This window comes from Vigna umbellata, chromosome 7 (assembly GCF_029865625.1).
Source record: "Vigna umbellata cultivar VRB3 chromosome 7, Vumbellata_1.0, whole genome shotgun sequence".
NCBI lineage: Eukaryota > Viridiplantae > Streptophyta > Magnoliopsida > Fabales > Fabaceae > Vigna > Vigna umbellata.
The window spans coordinates 8176725-8188349 of record NC_142171.1 but is presented as its reverse complement, the minus strand read 5'-3'; positions in this window follow the sequence as shown (position 1 = coordinate 8188349).

Below are 11625 nucleotides of genomic sequence, written 5' to 3'. Positions count from 1 at the left end.
TGCAGATTATGCAGCGGTCACTAGACCTCTTGATTTTAATAGCATTGCAAGGCCAAGAGTCAATGCCGCAAGCATTGAGATGAAGTCTGCTCTCATTCAACTGGTGAAGAGCAACCAATTCAATGGATTAGCTCATGAAAATCCATATGAACATCTGGCCACTTTCAATGAAATATGCAATACAGTAAAGATTAATGGTGTGCCAGATGAGGCTATTAGACTTAGCTTGTTCCTTTTCTTAGGAGGCAATGCTAAGATGTGGCTTAATTCATTGCCAGAGAATAGCTTCACTAAGTGGGAAGATGTGGTGACAAAATTTCTGAATAAATATTTTCCTTAGTCCAAGGTTAACAAAGGCAAGCAGGAAATTTCTTCTTTTAGACAGGGCATGGACGAAACTCTAGGTTAAGCATGGGATATATTCAAAGGTTTATTGCGAAAGACGCCCACACATGGCTTTGGTGAACCCACAATGGTCATTCTTTTCCTTGAAGGACTGAGTTCACAGACTAAATTGATGTTGGATGCCTCAGTTGGAGGTAATATCAAGTGCAAGACTCTAGAGGAAGCTTATGAGTTGATTGAAAATATGACCGCCAATGATAATGAGATGCATAATGAAAGAGCTCAATTTCAACTGAAAGAAGATCTACAATTACAATCTCAAGATGCTCTGTTAGCTCAGAACAAAATAATGACTCAACAATTGGAGACTCTGATGAAGAAAATCTCTCAACTACCTCAAGAATTGTAGAATATATCTCAAGCTCAACATCAACTTTGTGAGCTATGTGGTTGAGATCTTATCAATGGGCAATGTTCCATGCAAGCTATTACCCAAGAAGAAGTCAACTTTATGGGTAATCAGGGTCGTCCAGGTAACTACAACCAAGGGTGAAAACCTCATCCAATTATGGGTCAAGGGCAAGTTGAGCAATTTAATAGACCACCACAACAACAATGGCAACAACAACCCTCCTTATTGGATATGACTGCAAAGTTCGAGGAGACACTCCAACAATTTATTCAAGTGTCAATCTCCAACCATAAAAGCACTGAAGCTGCTATAAGGAATTTGGAGATACAGGTTGGCCAACTGGCTAAGAAGTTGGAGGATAAGTTCGAGAAGAATTTTGGGGCTAATACTGAAGTTAACCCTAAGGAGGACTGTAATGCCATTATGAGTATGAGTGGCGAGATGTTAGTTGAGAGAGAAATTGAGAAAAAAGGGAAAGCTGAGTTGAGTGAAAAAGAAGAAGAGGCCGAGAGAAAAGAAAAAGAGAAAGAAGAGGCTGAGAGAAAAGGAAAAGAGAAAGATGAGGGGGAGGTAAAAGAAAAGGAGAGAGATGAGAAAAAAAGAGAAGTAATTGAGAAAATCCTTCCTTATCCAAAAAGTTATTCAAAGAAGGAAAAAGAAAAGCAATTTAAGTGTTGTATGGATATCTTCAAGCAATTGGAGATGAATATACCTTTGACTGAAGCATTGGAACAAATCCCTGCTTATGCAAAATACTTAAAACAATTCCTAAAAAAGAAGAAATATTTAGATAAGGAAACAATTGAAGTGCAGGGCAATTGCAGTGCCATCATGCAGAACACTTTCCCTCCATAATTTAAAGATTCGGGGAGTTTCATCATTCCGTACACCATTGGAAACCATAATATAGGGAAGACTTTTATTGATTTAGGGGCTAACATCAACTTGATCCCTTATCTATGCTTAAAAAGATTGGTGGTCTTGAAGTCAAGCCAACAAGAATGATGCTTCAGTTGGCAGATAGGTCCGTCAAATACCCTTATGGTGTGGTAGAAGACGTGGTGGTGAAGATGGATAAACTCCAATTTCCAGTGGACTTTGCAGTGATGAAAATGGAGGAAAATGCAGAGATACCGCTCATCTTTGGAAGACCATTCATGAAAATAGCCAAGGTTGTAATTCATGTAGATGATGGAGTATTAACATTGAAAGACCAAGATGAAGAGGTGACTTTTAATGTCTTTGATGATGTGGAGCCAATACAAGTAAATCAGACTAGTCCTAAAATACCAGATGAAGTTGGTCAAGAGGAATCATAATTGTTTTTCTCTAAGAGTGAAGGAAGTGGATGGAGATAAGGAAGAAAAGCTAGTTCATCAAGATTCTATGCTGGAAAGTAATGAACCCAAACCTGGCCAACCAGTGAAATTCAAGAACATGTTATGGGTTATCAAGGATATTAAAGCAAAGAGAGTTTTTGAAATTGAGGCTCCCTATTCTAGGAGAGTAAAGTTGGTGACTATGAATATGCTGTGATTTTTTTGGTGTCATGAAAGAAAGAAGAACACCAACATTAAAAATTCAAATTGACCATGGTGGTGTCAAGCTAATGACGTTAAACGAGCGCTTATTAGGAGGCAACCCAACTTTCTAAACTTAGTTTATGATGGTTTTAATTCTATTTATTTTTTTCTTAGTATTAGTGTGATTATGTACTTGGTTTAAATGAATAGTGTTACAATGGTTTGATTATGTGATAAATTGTTTGATGAGTAATATTGTTGTGCGCTGCTTGATTGATTGTGATTGATGTTGAGATAATGGTTAGTTTAGTCCTTAAGACAAGTGGTTTCTCTTAATTGTTTAAAACAGATGCATGATTTAAATGATTGTGATTGATGTGCTGGCAAGACTGTTATTATAATGGTGGGACTTGAGATAACCTGTGAGAGGTTGGACTCCAAAGTTTTTTTTGATTGAATGTTATTGCTTTGGAATCATAAGTGATTTTGCCTGATTTTCTATGTTGAACCACTTGTTTGCTTGTTACAAATGATCAAGGCCATCTGTTCTTATCCCATGTAAGTCAACACCAATATGTTAGCCCAACAAAGAAATTTTTTTGTTCTATCCTTTGAACCTTGAGCTGAATATGTGAAAAAAAAAACCTTTTGAAATTTTTGCGTTGAGTTGAGTTAAGTATGCATGTATGGTACAGGAGAATGGTTCAAGTTTGGTGTTGTTGGAAAAAGTGAAAAGGAAAAGAGCATTGAGCAAAGAAAGAGAAAAGCAAAAAAAAAAAAAAGTAAAAGAAGAATAAAAAGGATGTGCTCAATGAATACAAGTTGAGATTAAGTTGAGAAGTGGTTTCCCAAGTGAAAAGTAGAAAGAGAGATTAATGTTAAATTATGAAGTAAATTGTTCACTCTCTTAACTCAAGAAACTTTGTTGTCCAAAAAAACTAGTTTTCTTCTTAGCCCAGCCTCAATACAAGCCTCAAAAATTCCTCGTGATGATTACTTGCTTGTGAATGTGTTTGATGTTGTTAAATGAAAGGCAAAGTTCATTTGTGTGACATTGTGATGGTGGAGTGAAAGAGACACCTCACTACACACCTTTGAGCTTGAGTGAAACACTTTCCTTGGTGAGGAATAGTTCCATGCACTATAGGATAACAATCTTACTTGGTTGTTGATCATTCATAAGGTTGGCATCTGTTGTATATTCTTTGAGTAAGTGAGCACTATAGTTAAGCTTGAGGGGCTAAGTCATCATTACATCTTGACTGATATTTCTATGATGAGCATACATGAGTAATTTACTTGTTTGAGAAGAAAATGCTTTTTGGCGTGTTAAACCATTGTAGCGTTGTTATTTTCTTTAGGTTAAGTTACATTTTGTTTTATTTTGAGGACAAGCAAAGTTTCAAGTTTGGGATTGTGATAACGGTTGATTTTACCATTATCTATGATTCAATTTTGATACTAAATTAACCCTTTTTGACTTTGAAGCTTGCTCAAACTCTGGTTTCAGTTGAATTTTGTGAATAAGTGAATAAAGGGTATACTTAATGATTTTTATCACTAATTCCCTCAATTTTTTAGGTTATTGGTATGTTTTGGAAGAAGAGTTGAAGTATCAAGGAGTTGGAACCCAGGAAGGACAGAAAAAGCACCAGAAGAAAATGTTATAGAAGGACGCAGAACGCCTGGTTGCCCTCTTTTGCAGCCCTAGGCGTAGGAGCTCACGCAAGCACGCCTGGTTGCCCTTTTCTGGGACCCTCAACGCCGCTCTGCACCGCAGCATTCTTGGGCGCCTTTCCATGGGCGTTGAGCACTAGTTACAATGCAGTCTCGCTTGCTTGCCCTCTTGGGGGCACTGAACGCTAGTTTCAATGCACCGTTGAGCGCCTGGTTGCCCTATGAGGGGCGTTGAGCCCCAGTTCTCTCGTAGTGTCGCCTGCTTGCCCTTAGTTGGGGCGTTGAGCGCCAGCGACTTGGGCTTATGGGCCAATTTTGGATCTACTTAAGCATTTGCACGCATTAAGGTTCACATCTTTTGATGGTTAAAGCTTAAAAACACACTTTTTGCCCTTTTGGAGGTAGATTTGGGGATGTGGGAGCTCTCCTTTTCTCTTTCTAGGTTTTTTATCTTATTTTTCCATTGTTCACCCAGGTTCTCCATGATGATGGAGAACTAAACTCATTTGTTGTTGGGGAAGATGTAAGCTCTAAACTTTCATGTATTTGAATATGATTTAAATTATTTTATACTTCTTTCATTTCCTCCTTTGCTCAATGCTTGTTATGTTTTGATCACTCAGAGCATGATGTTTGGATTTCTTTGTTATTTGGAAATACCTAGAAACCTTGATCTGGAGAATTTCACCCAAAATAAATATTGCCTAGAGATAGGGATAGGATGTTTGGTTGTCTTAAGCATCTGTTCGTAATGTATAATTGATTATTAGGAATGCAAGGGATTGTGGTCTAATAATTAAGGATATGATTTTTACGCCGAGGGATCGGGTTCTAAGTAATTTAGAAAGTGACTTTAACAATTTAATGAACAAGATGAATTCTAATATACATGAAAGTAAGGAAGGTGAAATCTAAACCCCAACAACATAATCATCTCATATTATCAACACCATTCATTCTTGTGTCAAGCCTCAATTGACCAATTTGCATTCATATTTACTTTTGTTGCATTTGCTTTTAAACACCAACAAAATAGCTTTAAAGTCTTAATTAGTTAAGTAATTAAACGATTGTTTAGTGTCGTGAGTCTTCTGAGATACGATACTTGGTCTTACCATTTGTTATTACTTGATACGATTTGGTACACCTGCCAATGAGTTAACATGTACCGGGTTTTAGTAGACAAAAATACCCTCATATATTATGGATTCTAAGTTTTTAGGTCAAGAGTATTTGAATAATTTTCATTCTCAAAACTAAAAAAAAAAACAAGAAACCCCCAAACCCTTACTCACCTCTCTCATTCCTCTCAACCCTTTCTCTTTGATCTCTCCCACTCCAACATTTTCTCTGTCATCCTATGGTAGCCCCAACTGAAAACAATCAGAAACATTGGCTGTTAAACAATCTTACTGTTTCAGTAAGGATTTTGTGAGACTGAGACACTAACCTTTGACTTATATGCTTCGCTTGTATGCTCCCAGTTTAGACTGCTCAGTTGGCTTCGGTATTGGCCGTTTGGTGGACTTCAGTCTTGAATGCTCGGTCGACTTCGTGGAAAAAAGGGGGGAGATACCTATAAAAGGCACTCCAACGCTCAAGTTAAGCGCGATTTTATGAACTATTTTTCATAGTTAGATATTTAAGTCCTAATCGGACATAAGTAGTGCGTAGTCAAGTATGAGTTTAACGTGAGTTTACCTCAAACCTAAACCCTGACCAATTAATTTACCTCTTAATGGTAATAAATGCAAACCTTAGTTGTTTAACAGTAGTCGTTGTCACATTTATTGTGCCTTAACTCTGCTCAACTGTTGTCGGGACCGAACGACGAATAAGCTTTTTTCTGCATGCTGACCGTTCAATTCCTTAGGGTCGTATGTCGCCCTAACCGATCGGTAGCATATGAGCCTAAAGTGACGTAAAGGTTCTCCTACATCTTTATTGGTCGGTCGGCTATGAGCCCATAGTAACATAAGCCCCCCAAGGACTTATGAGTTTGAAGGAGGTTGTTCTCGTCGTATTGAGGAGCTTCCTTTTCATGTGCTTCAAGTCGTTGTATCTTACTTGGGCCGAACAGTTGCATGTGTCGAATCTTGTCATCCGTACTATACGGCTGACCGGCTGGATACTTGAGTCTTAGTCCTTGTTACGAGGGCTTCTTGGTTGACGAGAGGTAAATCGTTCGGTTGAGAGGAATTCTCCTCTTGGCTTTTGACCTCAACTTTCTAGGACGAGAGTGAGAGCTCACGAAGAACGCTCTTCACCGCTCGGTTTAGGACCAGGGGTTCTTGGAGAGCGCTTCCTAGATTTTGTGGACAAGAGTGAAAGTCCATGAGGAACCTCACTACTCGATTTAGGAAAAGAGTGAGAGTTCAAGAAGAACGTTCCTCATCGCTCGGTTTAGGACTAAGGGCTTTTAGAGAGAGCTCCCAGGGTTTTGTGGACAAGAGTGAGAGTTCATGAAGAACACTCCTCACCGCTCGGTTTAGGACCAGGGGCTTTTGGAGAGTGCTCCCTAGGTTTTGTGCACGAGAGTAAGAGTCCATGGAGAACCTCACCACGCAGTTTAGGATGAGAGTCAAAGTTCACGAAGAACGTTCCTCACCGCTCGGTTTAGGACCAGGGGCTTTTGGAAAGTGCTCCCTGGGTTTTGTGGACGAGAGTGAAAGTCCATGGAGAACCTCACCGCTCGGTTTAGGACAATAGTGAGAGTTCACGAAGAACGCTCCTCACCGCTCGGTTCAAGACTAGGGGATCTTGGAGAGCACTCCCTAGATTTTGTGGACAAGAGTGAAAGTCCATGGAGACCCTCACTGCTTGGTTTAGGATAAGAGTGAGAGTTCACGAAGAACGTTCCTCATTGGTCCATTTAGGACTAGGGGCTTTTGGAGAGCGTTCCCTGGGTTTTTTGGACAAGAGTGAGAGTTGATGAAGAACACTCCTCATCGCTCGGTTTAGGACCAGGGGGTTTTGGAGGACGCTCCCTTGGTTTTATGGACAAGAGAGAGAGTCCATGGAGAACCTCACCGCTCGGTTTATGACGGGAGTGAAAGTTCACGAAGAACGTTCCTCACCGCTCTATTTAGGACCAGGGGTTCTTAAAGAACGCTCCCTAGATTTTGTGGACGAGAGTGAAAGTCCATGGAGAACCTCACTGCTCGGCTTAGGACGAGAGTGAGAGTTCATGAAGAATGTTCGTCTCCACTCGGTTTAGGACAAGGGCCTTTTAGAGAGTGTTCCCTGTGTTTTGTGGACAAGAGTGAGAGTTCACGAAGAACACTCCTCACTGCTCGATTTAAGACCAGGGTGTTTTGGAGAGCGCTCCCTTGGTTTTGTGGACGAGAGTGAGAGTCAATGGAGAACCTCATCGCTCGGTTTAGGACGAGAGTGAGAGTTCATGAAGAACGTTCCTCACTGCTCGGTTTAGGACGAGAGTGAGAGTTCACGAAGAACGCTCCTCATCGCTCTATTTAGGACTAAGGGTTCTTAGAGAGCGCTCCCTAAATTTTATGGACGAGAGTGAAAGTCCATGGAGAACCTCACCACTTGGTTTAGGACGAGAGTGAGAGTTCACGAAGAATGTTTCTCACCGCTCATTTTAGGACTAGGGGCTTTTGGAGAGCGCTCCTTAGGTTTTGTGGACGAGAGTGAGAGTCCGTGGAGAACCTCACCGCTCGGTTTAGGACGAGAGTGAGAGTTTACGAAGAACGTTCCTCACTGCTTGGTTTCAGACCAAGGGCTTTTGGAGAGCGCTCCCTGTGTTTTGTGGACGAGAGTGAGAGTCCATGAAGATCCTTACCGCTCGGTTTAGGACGAGAGTGAGAGTTCACGAAGAACGTTCCTCACCGCTGGGTTTAGGACCAGGAGCTTTTGGAGAGCACTCCCTGGGTTTTGTCGACGAGAGTGAGAGTCCATGAAGAACCTTACTGCTCGGTTTAGGACAAGAGTGAGAGTTCACGAAGAACATTCGTCACTGCTCGGTTTAGGACCAAGGGCTTTTGGAGATCACTACTTGGGTTTTGTGAAATGGGCCGAACGGTAAGTTCCTAATTTGCCTAGTGATCGTGTGCATGATCCTATCATCTACAGTAAGGCCATGGAAGGCCGAATGGCCAATAACTTTGAAGTCGAACGACTGATCATATGTGATTTGAAGGGAATTGTCCGACTTTATTTATACCAAAAGTTTAAACACGTAATTCTTTTCAAAAGAATTTAATCGAAATAAAGTATAACATCAAAATTCAACTAAAGTAAACTTGAGATGAGTCGCATTCCCAGTATTAGGAAGGACTTTTCATTATATCTACTAGTCAATACGCCCCTGAATTGCGCGTTCAGAGTTATGACTGCGGCTGCGACTTTGCCTATGTTTCCGCTCCTCCTTTCTATACGGTCGATCGGTACTTCTTTGTGGAGACCTTGATGAGCTTCTTATCCGCGGTCGATCCTTCTTCACATACTTACGGAGATGGCCTACACGAATGAGTGCTTCGATTTTATCTTTGAGCGTTATACACTCTTCTGTGGTATGTCCCAAGTTTTGATGGTATTGGCAGTGCTTTTCTCCATCGGCATTTTTAGGTGAATGAAGCTTTCTGACCGAAAGAAGTTCAACACTAAGAGCTTCCTTGAGGATTTTGGCCATGGGTGCATTAATAGCTGTGTAATGATCAAACTTAAGCATTCGGGGGAAGTCCTTTGGTTGAGACCCTCCTCCCTTATCGTTGTCGCTGAACATTTGTCTGTCGTCCTTTCTCTTTTCGCCTACATCAGCTTCCTGTTGTTGCTTTCTTTGCGACATTCACATGTCCTCCATACATATAAAATTTTAACTTTTCGCCACACGTCATGTTATGTCACTGTTTTCTTTTAACTTTTATAAGTATATTTAAACAACATAATTAAAATTTATATAATTAATTAAATAAAAATATAATTAAACTTAATCTTGTTAAAAATATCAATTTTAATAAAAATATTTGTTAACATTTACATACAAATTAAATTTTGTTTGAATTTGGAGAGGGACAAAATTGTTTAATTTTTAAAATTAAGACTAAATTGAGACAAAATAAAAATACAAGGATCAAATTGAGACACAATAAAAATACAAGGACCAAATTGAGACTAATGCAATGACACGTGGCCTTACAATGCCACGTGGCACTGTCATTGAAATGTCACACTGTCATTGCCACGAGGCACAATATCAGTTTGACACGTGGCATTTTTAAAATTTTTTTAAAATAAATAATAATAATAATAAAATAATTCAAAAATTCAAAAAAACCACAAACTGACACATGTCACCTCTTTTGACGGTGTTAGTACAGAACTAATGGCGAGGTCTAAATTGATTCAATTTTTCACAATAAGGGACCTAAATGAGAGCATCTACGATACGAGGACCTACTTGAGACAATTCTACAGAAATAGAGATGTCCGAAATGATTAAACCTAAATTAAATTGTTCCAAAGTTTTATTCAATTTCGTGTGGAATGTTAAATTAAACCTTTTCATAGCCTAAAATCACCATACATCATAGCCTAAAATTACCATTTCTCCACTTAGACCATTATGGCTAAACCTCACCTATTAAAACTTCCATTTTAGACCAAAAATGACCTATAATTGTAATCATTTAAACCAAAATAACAACACCAACTTCACAACAATAATATTAGCAAGGTTACATCCAATTTAAAACAGAATCATACCAGAATTCAGGCAACTATACTAGTATCAATTAAAACATCAAACACAATGAGCACTAGAATAGATATCTCAATTATGACTAAATCATCCTATCATCCACAATATCATTGATCATACTTGCAAATTGATTTATAAGAATGAACATTAGCTTTCCTTACATGATTAAAGACCAAACTGCTCTAAAAATTCTAAAACAGCTTTAATACATAGAAAGCTCTATCTGCTCCTACAAACAACAAAAAGAAGATGATTAGAGTACACCGTTATAACTACTGATCAACAAAAACTTAAAATGTTAATATTACAAGAAAAAAAAAAAGAATATTAAGCGTTACTTAAAAATCAATACTAAAAATCTGACATTATAATTAATTACTAGTAGTATCATAATCCTATCATATTTGTGTTGGATATGTAACAAATTCTAAAACCATACATGTTAATTAACTAGTGTTGATGTTTAAAGGTTGACTCTAAGTATCAACAAAGTTAACTCTACATTATTTCTAAATAACATCGATTTAGTCGATTCAATTATGTCAACTTAGCCAACTTTGAATAGTATCACCTTAGTAGATAATATTTTATTACCAACTTTTAAATTGAGTTTTACTTATTGTGATTTAAAGTTAATTTGGTCATTTTCTAAGTGAGAGACATCCTTCATGGACTTTCTTGATGGTAGGAGAGGTGCAAAGAAAAAAAAAGAAAAAGTTTTTTAAACAACTTTTTTATAACTCATACATGATGACATGTGATTGATTTTTCAAATATTTTTTTTGAAAATAAATTCAAACAGACCAATAAAATGGTGACACATCTCCTATTGTAAAAAAGTTATTAAAATAGTTATTAATATATCATGATAAAAAAAACTGTGATGAGAGACATTTAAGTGTTAGGACATTTATAAATAAAAGTAGGAGAGAGAAATCTTGATTTATCATTAGTGCAAATTAGGTTTACATGGATCACATTTGATCATGTTTAAACATGAGTTTTGGATTAAAACATATATTATTAAGCCTCAAATGAGATTCGAAAAACTATAGTTTGAATAACATGATATAAGAGAACATTTAAGATACACAAAGAAATTGAATAGTGTATTTTTAGGTAAAAGAATACCATAGCCTGAATGGAGAATGAAAAATGCAGGCTAGGATTATGATAAATGAGTCGTCCAATGAATCATCTATAGGAAGATTAATCAAATAGAGGATTTATGAGTGGAATACGTCATAAAAGTAGAGCTAGGAGGAGACATGGGCATGCCAATAGGTATACTTGCATTAACATAAGTGGTTATTGAAATTGGTACATGCAACCTCTGCTATGGTACAATTAGTACAACCTAAAATAAAGATGTTAAGCTAGCAAATTACTAACGAATGACTTATTTGAGTGTACATTGTTGAAGACAACATACTTTATTAGGATAAGTAATATGAAGACTAAAAGGAATCTACATATTCATCATGAATCTCACCATGTAAAAATGCATTACGAATATCAAGTTATTTGATATTCTAGTTGTTAATGCAAGTAACAGTTGAATGATGATGAGTTTAGACACAGGTGATAAAATGTCGAGAAAATCCACTCCTTCCCTTTATGTATAATCATCTCTATCTAAACTAGCTTTTGTAAAATTCTATTGGTAAAATAAATTTCCTATATAAAAGCAATGGTTGATACTGTTGATAAAATACTTGTCGATACATTTTATCGAAGGATAAGTACATTTAAGTTTAAAATTTAAATTAATTTGATTCATTTATTAATTAACATCCACATTCTATTATATTTAATTTTAAATAAAATCCATTTTTATGATAACTTGTAAAATATCTTTAATCATTATACTATATTTCACGTGTTATTTTTATATTAATTTATTGGTTGGTTGAAAGAATATAATAAATTTATTTTCTTATATAAATAAA